The 17,258-nt window shown below is 40.7% G+C and overlaps 1 protein-coding gene across 4 annotated transcripts in view; it reads right to left on the bottom strand.

Annotated features, from left to right (window-relative positions):
• PDE3A (phosphodiesterase 3A) overlaps window positions 1-17,258 on the bottom strand; it is a 243,226-nt gene that overhangs the window by 42,903 nt on the left and 183,065 nt on the right. The gene's annotated exons all lie outside the window — the stretch shown is intronic.

Below are 17,258 nucleotides of genomic sequence, written 5' to 3'. Positions count from 1 at the left end.
ATCACTGGCAAATCTTGTACATCTTTCACAGTATGTGTAGATACCGTTCTGTATATTATGCACTTCAGATTAACTGTGGCCCAGGCAAATCCCCTTTGTACACAGTCAGGCGCACAGGGAATCTAACACAGCTGGGACACTGGGCTTCCAGTGTATGCACAAGAGGATTGATGTGTGAATGCATTTCTGAACTTCCTCAGGATTTCCCAACATTCAGTGGCTCTGGTTACCATCTGTCCCGAAACCCAGGAGCGCAATATATTGCTGCTAAAAGAAACAATCTATTACCAAAAGCACAACATGTGTAATGTATTTGAAATGACAACTATATAATACAATTGCAAAAGACTGAGGATCTTTGAAGTGTGCTGGGAGGGAGACTGGATGTGTGCAGAAGCAGAATAAATAGAAATGCAGCAGGCACATCTTTTGCCAGTTCTGAACTTTGAATACAACAGTGACATTTCAGCCACAATTGGTGGTGCACTATCAGTCATCATAAATTCTAAGTGGAGTCACTAATTCAAGACTCTCCAAGACTGAACATTTCTTCCTTTGCCATTCTTCTGAAATATAAACTCAATCCTACTGCTTTGGACTTTCAGTAGGTGTATAAGCAGTTTACCTGAGACATAACTCCCGAAGATTTTGTACTTTTTTTTTTTGTGTGTGTATATTTTAGTGAAATCTAAATTCCAAAAGAGGAAGTAACGTCTGTGAAAAGAGCATATGGGTTTCCTGGAGTGTCAGGTACGTAGCATGGAGAACTGAGCAGACTGCTCAGCCGGAGAGCCAGGAATGACTCACCAGTGACATCATTTATACTTCAAAATACACCAAAGAACAGCAAAACAGAGCTTGACGCTGCTTCACTCTCATGAAGGGCTTTACAAGTACCTGAAGAAAGTGCTATTTTAGCTAAGTAGAGCTCAACATCTCCTTTCCGCTTTCCCAATTGCATAGTGTGGGCATCAGATCCCAGCAATAGCTGTTTCACTTCACTGCTCCTCTCCTCACGTCCTACTACTTGCTCACGCAAATCCAAGCCACAGGATCAGAAGATGGCACTCCATGCTCATCACACTGTCATGCAACCAGAAGATCAGCCTCTTTTCCCCACAGTTCTGGTTTATTTCATCTGGTATCGCAAGAAAGAAAGTATTTGATACACTGTGTGTTATTTCATCTTACTGAAACAAATATTAATTGCTGAAGTTAATTTAACGGCTGTCTTCATTGCTTAACCTCTCAGTGTTCCAAACTGAAGATTCTGGCCAATGCTAGAGAAAATTCTTAAATTAAAAGACAAGGCTTTGGATGGGAGGAATTAATCATCTATCTTTGCCTCTGCCATGGAAAACAGACCAAAGGGGAGTGAGGGAGAATATTTAATTCAAAGCACGATAGAAGCCTCATACTTTCGGCAAAACTGCATAATCTACAGTTCAAAATTCTATTAAGCCTGGAGCCTGGAGTTGTTGACTGCCGATTAGAGACAGAGATTAATACTTCAACTAAGTAAACAAGTCTGACTCAGCAGGCTATAAGCAGGCGCCCAGATTTTGTGCAGCAGTACTAATATTTTGCAAAGCAGCCAGCATTGTTCTCTGTGATTAGCACCAAGCGGAGTGAGGGAGAGCTCTTCTCAATGGTGTATTTCTGCCATACGGTCTCTGATATGCATGGAGGCTGTGAATCTGGGGCCTACCATACTCCTGCCCAACTGTAGGGTTGGACTTTACTGAGTTCTATGAGAGGCTGGTCCCTCGAACAGGGACGTAGGACTCTGGGTCTCATCCTGTCCCTCAACTGTGCCAGAACCTCACAGCATAGACTGTGCTCAGGTCATGTTAGGCCCACATCTCCATAGCCTACATCCCCGCCAGGGGGAGAACGGGGAACGTAAGTGATTTCCTCTTTGCAAGTTTGCACTTGACACCGCTCCATACAGTATGGGTAACGCCACCTCATGTGGAACTCCATGAACTCTTCATACAGCGTTGTGACAGCACCTTCTTGTATTTTTGGCTCAAAAAGTACTACTGCAGATCAGACGTTTCCAGTTGGTACCTCACATGAAGGCTACGTGGCTTTCCACCCTACTCAGGTGATGTACAACCCTGACTCAGCTCCACACATATATGGAGCTACAGTGAGACATATCCATGTACATGGATAGATATAGCATATCATAGCCAGAGTCACCACGATACACTAGAAGTTACCACTTTCTGCAGTGTGACATATGGCACTGCACAGTATCTTTGACAGAATACACTTTATGCAGTATTTCAAAGATCACTCCATTGTAGTGAGCTGCTTTAAAGAGCAACATATTCTATATCTATACAATTTGCAGGCTGTAATTTAATTGCACTGAATCTGAATACAGGAAAATACTTTCCAGCAGTTTGAAGATATGCTCAATTTCAGAATGGATTTATATTATCACATACTCTGATTTGATAAAATTATAGATATTTAAACTACTATTTTCTCAAAGCAGTTTGAATTTGAATGCATGAAACATTTTAACATACTGGATTTAAAATACCGTGTACTATAAACCAGTAAATATGTGGCTGCAAGTGATTTTTAAACCCTTTCTCAGAACGTAAACTGAGTTTCCTTAAAGGATGGGAAGCCTTGGATTTTTTACAAAATACACATGGTGACATATGTTTTTGGCAAGGCAGTAAATTGCTGAAAATTTTACACTGGTGTCATAGGATATATGCATACACACATGTGTACATATATATACAGACTTATTTTCTTAGGGTAAAAGTGCATACAAAATCCATGCTTAGATTTGTTATGCACTTTTCTACTTTCTGCATAGCCTCTGCATGAACTGATCTGGATTCTGCCCAAACCACTTTACTCATCTAAACCCGAAGGCCGGATACTTGGGAACAGAGGCATGAAAACAGGTTTGCAATCAACATAAACAAACAACTCACTAACTTGATGATAATAATAATAATAATAAACACAACCAAGAAACACATCAAACCAAATGAAGAGCAAAAAGTGGGTAAACTAAGGTGAATTTTAACTTTGCACTGGTCCATATTCATATACCTGTCTACGCTAACAATTGTGAATGCAGTTTCCTCTCATGATTTTTGAAGAAGTCTGGCTTACTGCTCATTTGTGACTTATCCCTGTTGCTGATTTAAGCAATATCACATGGTCACTAAAACCAAAGTGTAGGGCATGAGAACAAGAAACTGAGCAGACTAGAAAGGAGGTAGACTGACTTTTTACAGAGGCAGATATTGATAAGACAAGGGAGAATGGTTTTAAATTAAAAGACAGGAGATTCCGATTAGATGTTAGGAGGAAATTCTTTACCCAGAGGGCAGTGAGGCACTGGCACAGGCTGCCCAGAGAAGCTGTGGGTGCCTCATTCCTGGAGGTGCTCAAGGCCAGGTTGGATGTGGCCCTGGGCAACCTGAGCTGGTGGACGGCAGCCCTGCCCACAGCAGTAAGGTTGGGGCTGAGGGGGCTTTAAGGTCCCTTCCAACCCAAACCATTCTATGATTCAATGATTCTATGAAATAAAACCAAAACCATATAAACTAAACATGCACATTAATAACTAAGGTAATGAACAAAACAAGTTCCTTGCAATGTTGTAGAACAGATGGCTTTGTGCTTCCTCTCCTCGCCCCTACTCTCCCTCTCTATTTTCCCTGTTTTTAAATTGGCAGTCAGGTGGGTGTTTGAGGCTGTGATACCACTTGCAATTCCTAACCAGGACCAAATCCACTTCTTGACTTCTTAGAGTCTTCTCTTCACATATAAAAGAAAGGGTTTCTTCCCCTAAATTCAAATGAAAACAAAACAAAACATGGGCAGGTATCATAGTAGGAAGCATTATGCAATAGGGACAGGTCTGCACAGTTCCTAGCACCCACTGCAGTCATCTAGGTTTGCATGACTAGGAGCTTACTGGAGCAAGAAAACTTTCACATACGAAGAAATGCCCATACTGCTGCAACTGTAGGATCAAATCACAGGCAGCACATCTCACTGTCACACAGACAATTTTTCCCAGAACAGGGCATTCTGATCTTCTAGGAAAAGTCTTAAATATAATTTGAAAACAATATTCTGATAAACTGCAATGATCACTTCAAATTTTTAGACTTGAATAATGTACTTTTGATTCTGTAACATGGCTGGAACAAAAACTTTCAACCTTCTTCTGTAGGCTTTGTTTGCTTGTTGGTCTTACATTTTACAGAATCCCCTTATTTTTCTTCTACTAAATTGTATTATGCATGAAAATCTGACAATAGCTTTTTATCCACTGGGAAACAAAGCAGATAAAACGATTTATGAAAAAGAAATGTAGGAAAATAAGAATAACAAATTATTTTATCCATAATATCTGATGAATAAGCTTAGTTTATGAAATGATCCTGGTTATGAAGCAGTTGACCCTACCTATGAAGCAGATGTCATATCTCATAATAAATGCCCTACTGCCTCCTCCTTCCCTCAGCTGGAGTTCTGCATATGATTTCCATGAAATTGGACTCATTCAGATCAACTAAAAAACACTGCTCTCTCTCCACCTCAAGACTAAACAAACATGACTACACAAAACAATCAAAACATAATAATGATAATAATATCATAAAAAACAAGGGTAAAGAAAAAAGTTATCAATCAGAAACCAGAAATCATTTCACATAATCTTACATTCAGGAAATAAAATATTAATTTGCCGTGGCTTGTAGAAGGAAAAGCTGTGAAGGCAGAGATGCTGGCCTTTCACCACATTACACTCAGGAACACTCTGTAAGTGAAAGAATGGGGGAGGCAGGAGGAGAAAAAGGGAAAGAGCAGCATCCAGCATATCTTCAATCTTCACACAATTATGGGCAACAGTAAATCACAATGCGATATAGTTTCCAAGTCACATCATGAGCACTCAAGCCAAGCTGTCTGGAAACAAAATTAAAAGCAAATATAATTCTCCATTATTTTAATGTCCACAGAGCGATTTGAAGAGTAAACATGAATTGGCTTCTATGGAAATAATGAATCATTTTAAAGGCGCCACAAACTTAACTACTCCACCTTTCAGCGGATGACTAAAGAGAAAAGAAAAGCATGCAGACAATTCTGTGACATTCCACTTTTCTGCATTTAAAGCTGTAGAACTGAGTCTTACTCAGACTTTTTATGTTTATTTTATTCTTATCTTGTCCAAACACAAAATTTGGGGTTTTCTCTTCAGAAGTAGGAAATTTCTGAGGACTTTTACTCCACCTTAACGAAGCACAGCATTTCCACTCTCTCTGGAGGTGAACTTGCCACAAGCTTCGTCATATTCTTTGGTAGGACTAAGTATTGCACCCTCCTTTTGTCTTAGCACACTGATAAGAGAAAACCTTTCCCAATCACCAACGTAACCACTGATCTTGCTGTTGATGCTTGAAAGCATCCAGAAGCATGTAACCACAAAACCAGGAGTAGCTCTGCAAAGAGAAGGTCTAATAAAATGGTTCTCACAGAAGAGTTGTCATTTTGGCCCCCTCAGCATTTGCTGCAGTGCCAACATGCCATTTCTTGACAACAGCCCTATAGTCACACAGCCAGAAGGAGGCAGGAAGGCTGGGGCCTAAGGGCACTGCAGTGAGCAGGTTTCTAGTTTTCTCCCCAGTAATCTCTCTCTGCATGAAGCTGCCTGTTATCTATTATCACAAGGCCACAAATTTGGATCTTCCTCCAAGCATCCCGTTCTACATCCCATCATCTCTGATGCTTCTCCCCATCTGTCAAATGTGCTTTAAATCATCAGAAGCACTATCATACAAGCCTTATTTGCTCAGTCTGCTAGCTTTATGTTTCTGTTGCACTATTTTTTATATTTTAATAAAAAATATTTTAAAAGTTTTTTTTTTTTTTTTTTTAATATACATTCACTGTACTATATATTTTATATATATGTGACCCAGGACATCTCCTCTTCACTCAGTAGGGCTCAGGCAAGCCAAAAGTTTGGACACTTATGTTATAAGCCTACTTTCTTCAGAAAAATCAGGGTGAAAGCAACACCATTTTTAACGTTTCTAATGTTCAAACTACTCAGATTAATCACAACATCGCAAATATTTGAAATCGTTCAGAAAAAGACATGATTTAGGGAGAAAATGCTTTGTTTTCTTACAAGAACTGTGGAATGCATCTCACCATTTACAGCAAATCTCATTGGGCTGCAAGCACCGTCCCACATCCTGCACCCCCTACCTTAGGTGACACCATTCAAAAAGCTCATGGCTACAGCTGACTAAACTTCTTCCATTACAGGACCTTACAGTCCGTGATAACTTTGTCAGCCAAAAAGCTCAGACTGAACTGGCCCATGTCAGGTATTTGCCTGGGGTGGATTATTTCAGCATTTGAGAAAAATTGTTCAGACATTTACGAGAACACTGTTGGAGTGCTTTATTCATGCTAAGAATTCTTAGTAAACTGATACCATTTAATCCACGGCAGGCATGATGTGTGCAGTATGGCCCTTCACTTTTCCTGGGAAAAAACAAAACCAGATCTGGTCTCACATGAAGTCTGTGGCGTGCCAGAAAGCAAAGTGTGACTTATGCACGCACACCTCCACACACTGCCCACATGTTTTGCACTGTGCACAACATACCAAGTGGTAAAGGAACACAACCTAAAATTGCACTGTCAGTCCACAGTTCAGATTTACACCTCAGTTATTGATAGAATCATCGAATGGCTTGGTTGGAAAGGGCTTGAAAAATCATTTAGCTCCAAACCCCAGCCATGGGCAGGGCTGCCACCCACTGGATCAGCCTGCCCAGGGCCCAATCTAACCTGGCCTTGAATGCCTCCAGGGATGGGGCATCCACAGCTTCTCTGGGCAGCTGTGCCAGCGTCTCATTGCCCTCTGGGTAAAAAATTTCCTTGTAATATCTAATCTAAGTTTCCTCTCTTTTAGTTTTAAACCATACCCATTGTTCTATCACTATCAGACTGTGTAAAAAGTCAGTCTCCTTCCTGTTTATAAGCTCCCTTTAATTACCAGAAAGCCTCAGTGTGGTCTCCCCTGTGACTGTTTACCAGGCTGAACAAGCTCAGCTCCCTCAGCCTTTCTTCGTAGGTGCTCCAGTCCTCTGATCATCCTCACGCCTCCTCTAGACAAAATATTCTCCCCTTTTGTTGAGGGATGAGGTCACAGTAATTGTTATCACTGCAGTGACTGTTCCTCTCTTCAGAGCTCAGGCTTGTGTGAGCATCTCCCTTGATGGGCCACAGCTGCTCAGACGGAAGTCTATCTCAGAGCATTAGCAGAGACATCAGCATTAAAGGAACAATAAGCAGCAGAGCTTTTTGTGTATCATACATAATAGGCAACTTGAGATTATAAATACTCAGGAGAACTTAGAAAAAAAAAGATAGAAAAGGAGAATTCATTTTAGTAGCTCACTGCAGTAGTTGGCAACCAAAGTCCAAAAAAAAAAAAAAGAAAAAAAAAAAAAGAAAAGAAATCATCTCAAGGATTGAGGTGTTAAGTTTTGTTAAGTTTTGGTAAGATTCATGGCCTAAGAGTAGGGAAGTCTGCACCTAAATGGATTCAAGTACTGGCCATAATCTAACGCAAGTGAAGAATTCCCTACCATTTACGTTTGACGGAAGACACCTCCAGTTTATTAACGCCACCAGTACTGATGTAGTTTTCTGTGTTCCCTTCTGCCATATCTTCCCAGAAATCATAGGAAAAAGGGGCAGGGGGTTGTCACCCAGAGCGTGTGATGGTGGTGGTGGCACTGCAGGACACCAGAATGGTGTGGGATGAGCTGGAAATAGCTAGGCCTTGAGGTCCTTGGGAAGCCCCAGTTCAAATGAAGATAGCAGGAGTTTTGCTGACTTTCTGCATATGGCATCATGCAAAAACGATTCAGGGAGAGCAGCTCCTGGTTAGAGGTGACAGCACGGAGCAAACTTCTGGCTAATAGTGCTGGTTGCAGCTTGGAAACCTTGTGGAAACACTGAGACTGGTGCTTGGCGCTCCCAGCAGAGGCGTGTGGACTCAGTCACCCAATTCCCAGGGACTTTCCGTATGATTTGGCTGCCTTAAAACCTTCAGCTACCATGACTATCCCAGCCTGAAAAACTATTTGATGATGTAGAGCAAATCACAGAGTCAGTCAGGTTTTATAATTTATAAAGTAGACAATACTCCAGCTAAACTCAGGATTTTAAAAATTAGTACTTTTCTTTAAGACACAGCAGATGGAAAAAATTAAATGCTAAATGGGGCTCAAATCTGCTTTGAATAACACAGTCTGAGGAGTACAGTTCTGTACTGAAGAGACTGTCCTCAATTGTCTTACATTATTGTTCTTCAATTTGTACATCAGATGGTCACAAATTGGTAGCTTGAAGCTGATAGTTTGCATTCATGCGAAGAAAACAGTGACAACTGTCTTGAGTCTCAACTTGAGATGCAGCAATAGCAGCTGGGGCCCAGCAGGAGCAGCAAGCTAGGTGCACACATTGCAGAGGACGTGTCACCTATTAATACCTGGTGATTGTACCCGTTTGAGTTTACAGCTCCAACAACTCAATTGCCCGCCTAGCACAGGAAGCTATTTTGATTCCATGGTGGACTGAAACATAGCAGCCAACTACCCAGCATGAGTTTAAAAAAGATCCATTGAAAGCAATAATCACCATTCTGCCTCCTGCAAACTAACTAATCCTCCCACATTTCCAACTTGACAGTCTCAGCTACACTAGAAGAAAGCCAAAGAACTGTATCCTCCTGTATTTTCTCCCTTCCAAAACATTTCAGCCTCTTTCAGGATACAGCTTGGGAAGTGACATCACAACTAGCAGCAAGTTGTAGAAATACACATGAAGACTACCCCATCTAGAAAATCACACCCATCTCAGTCCTTCACTATGAACTGTTTAATGGGATTTATAGGAACAGCATTATTAAATATTACTCTAACCATAATGCAAATAAACACAGCTTCCAAATTAAGAAGAAAAAAAGGAGAAAGCATTGCTGCTGAGAGCATCAAATGTGTGTATGAAAACCAGAGGTGAATCGCCATAAGGGGAGTAACTTGGGGAATAATCAAGCTCTGATGTTTAAAGAACTGTTCACCAAGTGTTGAAAATCAGAGTAAGATAAAAATTAGAATCTAGATTATAATCATAACTGAAGTCACAAATGAAGTGTCTTTAAACTTCAGACTGCTCTTACTGAAACTGTGGTAGGGGTTTGAAAATTACAGCAAGAGCCAGATGCATATCCTGGGCTATGCTTTGCATGTGCTGAAGGAACAGGGGCAGAAGATCTCACAAACCTCTCCACATGACCAGAACACTAACGGTATTCAGTGGCTGCTTTTTTAGAATATGCTTTCACTTTAGCCAAAGGAGGCTGAAAAAGACAAATCTTGATGTTATAAAAATCAAGTGATTGTCTCACTGCAATTAAATTGCTCAAATTTTACCACTATTTTCTTTTTTTCTTCTCTATGAGACCTTGCAGTTTGCATTCCTTTTGTTCTCCTGATTTAGAGTGATCACATTAATACCATTTAATAACCATCTCGTATTACAGATGCCTCCTCCCCCTTCTCATGACTTTATGTCACTAATGAATTCCTCTGTGAAAAGAATTAATCATTTTTCTTTAAGACTTGGCTTCAAGTTCTTACTCTATGACTCATTCAAGAAAAGCAATTTTAGCCTTAGGGACTTCCAGCCTCCAAATCCTTCATCATCAGCACGGCAGAGCTATGATTTCTCTAATTTATAAGCTACTTCAATGTCTGAAGCCAGGAACTGCGAGTGGCACACTAAGCACTCACTATATGTGAAAATCCCCCACCTCTCCTAGGTGATATATGGGCAGATACTTCAATGAAGAACAAAGTAGAGAGAAACAGTAATTCATGTACAAGAAAAACAAGACATTATCCTCTACATGTCTTCTGTGATGTTGAAATGATTTTCTTTGCTTAGCACAGATCTAAGCTGACAGACCAGCAAGCCCTGAGGACTGCTTCCAACCTACTTCAGTCTTGGCCTGCAAGGATCTATGTAAAGACACACTAGGTTAGCTTATACTGTAGGCTTATTTTGCTTTTGTTGTCACAAATGAGAAAAAACTATTTCCCTGTTGAGATATAAGGTATACAGTTGATCACATTAAGAGGTCATTGGCTGCATAAGATGACCATTTTCAGTCTACAACTACTGTACAATGTATGAATCAGATACTAAAGGCTCTATGACTTTCTAAGAAACCTCAGCCATCACTAATTTCTTTCTTGAATCTGGTGACTGATTAGTACTGGGTAACTGCACAGTTCTTATCTAAGGAAAATCCTCCTTTCAGCTTATGGCTCCGGGTTGTGAGCAGCTCTTGACTTGTATTTTAGGAAGAAAAAGAAGAAAATGCAGATAATAATCCTAGTTATCGTGTGCTGATTGCATCTCACTTCTAATTAGAGACTAATCCAATCTGCACTTCTGCATCATGAGCATCTCGCCATACCAATCTCTGGCCACCTGGCTGGAGATCTGTGCTTTTTGATGAGGGCCAAAGTATCTCTGTGCTTTTGGAAAGCTTGGATTCAAATTCAAGTCTAAATTCAGCAGCTCAGCTTCTCATTTACAAAAGACATCAGAGCCATAGAGAAAAAAAAACAGACAGATCATGAAGCACTGGTGGTTATGCTGGCAGTCCATCCAAACAATGATTTCTATTTCTACAGTGACTTATGTTTTCAGCTTGGATGTAGGTAGTAAGAGAAAAAAAATCAACTGAGGGTTATACGTATTTATTTAAGACACTAAATACACTTGTGAAGCTGAATTTCAGTGGTTCATCCAAATATACAGAAAGAAATGAATAAAGATATCTCACTGAGTGCAAAAGAAGCCCTTATGATTAACTATAGAAATTAGGTAGACTGAATTTGGTGGGACAAGACAACTCACTGAAACTCCAGCATGGGACTGCTACTGAGCTGTCACAAGAGAAATAGTGAAATTTAAAGAAAACAAGTGAACAGTGTCTGCTTAAGTCATTGCTTCTCTCTTAGTACAACTGACAGATAGACACACTGCTGGTATCTTTTAAAGTTATAGGTTCAAAGTGATCCTACTGCTGACCACCAAGAAACAAGAGCAGTGGCAGTGAAGCTAGAAGATAGCTGTCAAGTCCTACATGACCACAGAGTCAAATAGCACTGTGTGATGGTCACCTGCAGCACTGACATCTACTACTTTTCAGGCAAGTAGAAAGGTATCCGTACCTGTGTGCATGCACATGCATACAGAACTACACGTTTTTAGAGTATGCAAACTCTGCAATCACCAAGCACATCAGCCCTGGCTACAAGCTGAAGCTGAGGACAGGAAAAACAAGGAAGTACAGAGATGTATGGAAATGTAGGGGAGGACTGAGAAGCAGGGAGAATGCATGAAGAGAGGGCCAAGGTTTTGGGAGAAGAGAATGATGAATTGCTAAGTTGAAATCAAAGAGGAGGACACACAGAGGGCCACTTTCATAACAGCTGGAGATACTGCCTTAAAACCACACAGAAGTTCTTGTCTCCTGGCAGACAGGTTAATAGACTGCCCTGAAAGGGAGGTACAGGAAAGCAGTATCAACACAGAAATCTCTCCTTGAACATCAAAAATCAACCCCTTGAAAAGAAACATCAGTAGCAAGTCCTGGTACAATTCAAAAGGAATCCAGTGGACATATTACTGAGTTATTAAATGACAGCACTTCATTTTCAATCAAATAAATTTTCCAGGGGTGCCGTTCACTAAGAACAATGATGTCCTCACAAACAAGAAACCGGGCTTCAAAACTGGCGGTTCAGAGCCTCACTTTACTGACAACTTTACTGCCAATATTATGTACCATAACAGAAAGTTGTTGCTTTGGGAACTTCCAGCAACTTGAAATGACTTGTTTTGGCTTTGTTTCAGTAATTTTAAAGCATTTTGATTTAAGTATAGGACTAAGATGTCATTTCAACTTTGCAAAATGTAAGAAATGAGAAAATAATGAAATAATGCTGAAAACAAACTTATTTTTCCTTTTTTTTTTCTCCCTTCCTTTTTTTTTTCAACATCAGATTTCTGCAGAGCCCCACTGTGTCTCTTGCAGTCAGAGGCTCTTTGTTGACTTAAGTGGGACTCATCCATAATGGATTAGACCTTGAAGATGACTTCAGTATTCAGGTTTGCTAACAGTAGTGACCTAGCGTGAGGTATTTCAGTTAAGTCTCCCTCCAGAGTCAGTTCAACTCTAGGAGGTGACTCAGAACAACAAACACATAAGACCACTTTAATCACAAGGGAACACTTGAGTTCATACCACTGACCTTGTGGAAGAGTCATGTACATCCCTCACTGCAATGCTTTATGTCAACATCTTTGTTAACATGTTGAAACAGACCACAAGCAAAACTGTTTGCCATACGGTACCCTGACAAAGCTGATGAAGTACATGGGTTCAGCCTTCCTTCATCTACATTATCACCCCAGCTGTTTCAATCCAGTGCTTCCACTGGCCCCAGGCACCCTGTTTATCCTATTAAAGCAGAAATATATATACGTACTGAACAACTCTCTCTGAATACACTCCTCTTCTGCTTCTAATGCATATGGGAAGATTTTCAGGAATAACATAAGAAAGCAATGTTATCCAGAAAAAAAAAAAGAAGAGTTCAGTTAATTCGTTTTTTCTTTTAAAAGGACGAATTCCCAGCAAAATGTGAATTCCTGTAATTCCCAGCAATATGCTCATACAGACCAGGAAACATCTATTGGTGATGCTCACACTGTGCAACACACCAGCAAGTTGCTGGTAACGTGAAGCCTGCCCACAAATGGAGTACAAATTCATTTGTATCCATTTCATCTTTCATTGCAAGTAAAAACTGCTGTAGAGAGCAAAGCTGAATTCTGATATTACAGTTAAATGAAATTTGGCTCACAAGAATAAACATGCACAAAACTTTACCCACTTGCCCTTTCTATTTTCTCTGACAGGTCAAAGAAATGGGTTGGATTTCTATCAGTGAAATCAAAGTGGCACACAAAGGGAACACAATGAGGCTCCACTTCATTTTGCTTTTTAGGAAAGATGCTTGCAATTAGGATTTCTCTGACATGATAGAAATATGCCTATAAGCCATAACTAATTGCCTAATGATCCAATTCTATACAAAGTAAGATACCTCTAACTTAAACACGTTAATAGCTCAGTTTAAATGGGGGGGGGGGGGGGGGGGGGGGAGGGGAATTAATTGGAAAGAAAGGAATTAACATTTAGTTGGCCTTTTTTAAGCAGAGAAGAAAATGCAAATCAAAAAGCCATCTCTAAAGACTAGCTAATCCTTTGTGTATAAAGAGAGCCAGATGAGCCTGTGCCAGTTAAAAACAAACAGACAAGTTACAAACAGGGCTTTATGTTTAACTCCGAAGCGTGATTTGTGTGGATTTAGGTGTACTTAGTAACCAGGCAAAAAAGATAAGAATCACATTCTGACTTGATGTATGATTTAGGGGTTTCAGCTCTGCTTTAACTTCTTGCTTGTGTGATCAGCTTAAATGAAAACCAATTAAAAGCTGTTTTGCCAAGTGCACAGAATAAATTATTTCAAACAAAGCCCATCCACTGACATACTTCTACTTCACACACAGTGACTATTTTTGCTTGTAAAATGACGTTCATTTTGCTCTGCATAAACTATTTATGACTTCACCTTCACCACAGCATGATGTTTCCTTTGCACTGACAGCAGTGGTGGTGGGAGCTCCCAGTGGGATGGAACAGAGAACCCTGTGGGTCATCTCTCTCCAATGGCCTGCCTGTGTCCCATAGGGTCAGCAGCACAAAGACAGAGGAGAGGGCAAGAGTCTATGAGGCACGAATGTGAGCACATCCAGCTGCTGGCATGAAAAGCACAGCTGGAAAAGGAGCTGCAGCTCAGGGAAGACAGGGAGAGCAGTGCAAAACAGCTGGCTGAAATACAGCTAAAGCAAATACTTCCATATATAAGCACACTACCCGGATACCTCATGCTAGCTTCAAGTGAGCCAGTGCTTCAGAAGAGGTTGTAGCACAACAGAAGTAGTGTAGCGGAGTAGAACTTTTAATAGAGCCCTGTAGGATTGTGCAGTTTTAGGGGTGGAAAACCCTTTCCCAGGGATCACCAGATGGCACTATTCTTCCTTCAAATTGTAACTGCGCCTCTGCCATGCACACAAAATGCTACCATCCCTTTAGGAGGAAAAAGCTCTTCATCCATTTTTTTTTTTTTTTTAATATATTAGCCCAGTAGTCTCTCGCTGTTTGCATTCTTTCCAGTGATCTTAAAAACCTTGTATAAACAACAAAGAAATCACTGTATCTGGGGGAGATGGAGGGAATCTCATAACATTTTGAACTGACTCTCACGCAAAAATGCTCTGTAGCAGGATTACAGGCATTTCTGTAGGAACACAAAACTCTCTGGCTATATATGCCGTGCTTGACAACTGTATTAAGAAAGCAGAACCTCCTTCAGACAACTGAGTCAAAGGTATAAGGATAGCACATATATATCCTTCCACCTTCCAATTCCAGTTTGCTACCAGAGCTGATAAAAGTGCTAAATCCACAATCATGCAGCATATAGTAAAAAAGCACTCCCTAAATTTGGTTGAATATTATTTTACCCCCCCCCCCCCCTTTTTTTTTGAGTAACCACATACAAATAATAGTGCAAGAGAGAAAGTGAAACAATTCTGCACAAATGCTAATAATGAAACATCAAAGCAAAAAAAAAAAAAAAAAAAGAAAAGACAGTGTTTCCCTGTGCATGCTGGTATAAGCATGCTTTATTTCAGTTTCACTAATGCAGTTTTCAAGAGGATGCAAAGCATTTAGCAACACGTGTGCTGAAAGATATAGGCTTCAGTGGCTGTAGTATTACAGCAAAAATGCAGCTGATTTGGCATGGAAGTACAGTAGAGGCACATTAAAACTGAAGTCTCAAAATCCTCTGGTCTTATATAGGAAAGGGTCTTTTTCTCCCTTTCTTTCTCTCTTTCCTTCTTTCTTTCTTTCTCTTTTTCTTTCCTTCTTTCTTTCCTTCTCTCTCTCTTTCTTTCCTTCCCTCTCTCTCCTTCTCTCTTTCTTTCCTTTTTCTCTTTCTCCCTCTCCTTCTTTTTCCCCCAGTCTAGTAATGCACTCATTTGCACTCACGACTCTGCACATTGATAACTTTGGGGGCAAATTTACCTCTAACTTCAGCCGAAGCCACAGCAGAACTGAAGTTTGCCTGCTGTGCTCAAGAGATGAATTCCCTCTCAAACTGTATTTTTGTTTTTCTCTAAGCAACCCCCCCCACCCCCTTTCAGCTCCTTGAAGTTGACAGGCTGCTTCCTGCTCCGTGATCTGTGAATCACGATGTGAACGCCAATCGCTATTCCCCTGTGAAATTAGATTAGGTATCAGAGCACAGTGTGAGCAGTAAGTTTCCCTAAGACACCAGCCCTCAAGAAACTGTACTCTCTCTTCCCCCAGCTGAAAGAATGGAGTTATGAAAGCGGGGTCAAGTTAGTTATTACTCTTTATAGTCCGCAACCTCAACCAGTCTGCTCTGAGCCAGCTTAAAATAATTTCTCCACTTCCTTGTCAGGAGTATAATGGTACCAAATTTAAAGAGTCCAATAATTCACTATGTTTATTCATGTGTTCTTCTGTAACCACTTAACGCCATGTGAATTACAGCAATGCTTAACATACACAGAATACCTTGATAAATCACCAGAACTTAGGGCATGTCATACAGCTGGAAAATTGGTAAGACAAGGGTAAGCAATATTAACACATGGCTTATTGAGCAGGAACACGGGGTAGATGTGGTGTTGCTGTTTCATGCCTTTCAATTGCACTTTGTTAAGCTAGAAAATATTCACACTCGCAAAGATCATGGGGTTACGCTGCCCCATGTTCTCTTCAGACAGATGGCCCTTGGTAACTTAAATGCATCTTAGTCACTGCAGTGTTCTCTGAGCAAAGAAACACCACGGGGGCACGCTTAGAAGCTGAAACTGGTAGAAAATAAAACGTAATATATGGAAAGCTGATTTGAGAGCCAAGGTTATTGCCCATTCTGGAAACTATGGTAATCTCACATCAGTTCAGGGGAGTTTTAAACCGTGATATCTGAATTCAAACCAGATTTCTCAGCTTCCTTTCTGCATCTCCGCAGAGCCCATGGGATCCAGCCAAGATTCTCACGCTTGCTTCAGGAAAAAATAAAAAGCACTCCAACCTTTCATTTTCAGACAAAAGTGAGAATGTTGGAGACATTTGTTTGACCTGAGAAATCAGTTCAAGTCCCATCTTGGTCATATGTGCAGTAAACAGAATGCTTCCACTGCCACACACTTCCCAAACATCCATGCGCTCCCCTGTAGGCTTTGCAAGTTCATCCAGGATCATTTCTTCAAGGTCTCAGTCTGCTAGAAATCTAATCACATCCTCCTCCTCTTCTGGTTTAGCTGTCAAACAAAGGCTGCTGCCAGAGGTACCACGTCGGTAGGGGACTGATCTGTCCTTCAAGCACTGCCATGGCCCCTGCCCAGCTGCTGTGGGGATGGCTCAGGCACAGCAAAGTAAACTGTTTTAATCTTGTGCATCAGCTACAGAGTTCCCAGTCAAGTGTTCAAAAGTGTCAGGGACTATGTCTCATCTCAACACGTAGGTCACATCACAATCCATGCTCCAGTGGTAGTGCTTGAAATCTTCAAAACCTAAATCCAAATAGCTGCTTTTCTATGCTAATGTTTATCACAGTGCTGGGCTTGCACATTTGTTCTGCAAGTTGCTGAGCACCTGCAAGAGTTTATAAGTCACCTTCTCTGAGCTAAGCTATAGGTCTGTTTATTGCCCTAAATTCTCAAAAGAATCCTTTTGTCATTTGCAAGCAAGCAAACAAAAAGTAAAGAAACAACAACAACAACAAAAAACTCGGCAAAGCACAACCATCTGGAAGCTTTCAATATTTGGTAGCCAAATGAACGCGAGGCAAAACTTTCACCTATGCATGCCCCTTATCAGGTCTGCTTAAGGTAACAATATCCCACAAAAGGCCCTCTGGGTCTCTAGAAGGTGCAGAGCACTCATTGCCTGTACAGTTAGCAAAAGCTTTAGACCACTTCTGGGAATGCAAATGAAT

The sequence above is a fragment of the Gallus gallus genome, chromosome 1 (assembly GCF_016699485.2).
Source record: "Gallus gallus isolate bGalGal1 chromosome 1, bGalGal1.mat.broiler.GRCg7b, whole genome shotgun sequence".
NCBI classification, from domain to species: Eukaryota; Metazoa; Chordata; class Aves; order Galliformes; family Phasianidae; genus Gallus; species Gallus gallus.
Note: the sequence above shows the minus strand (reverse complement) of the source record. Positions and strands in the feature narration are given on the sequence as shown.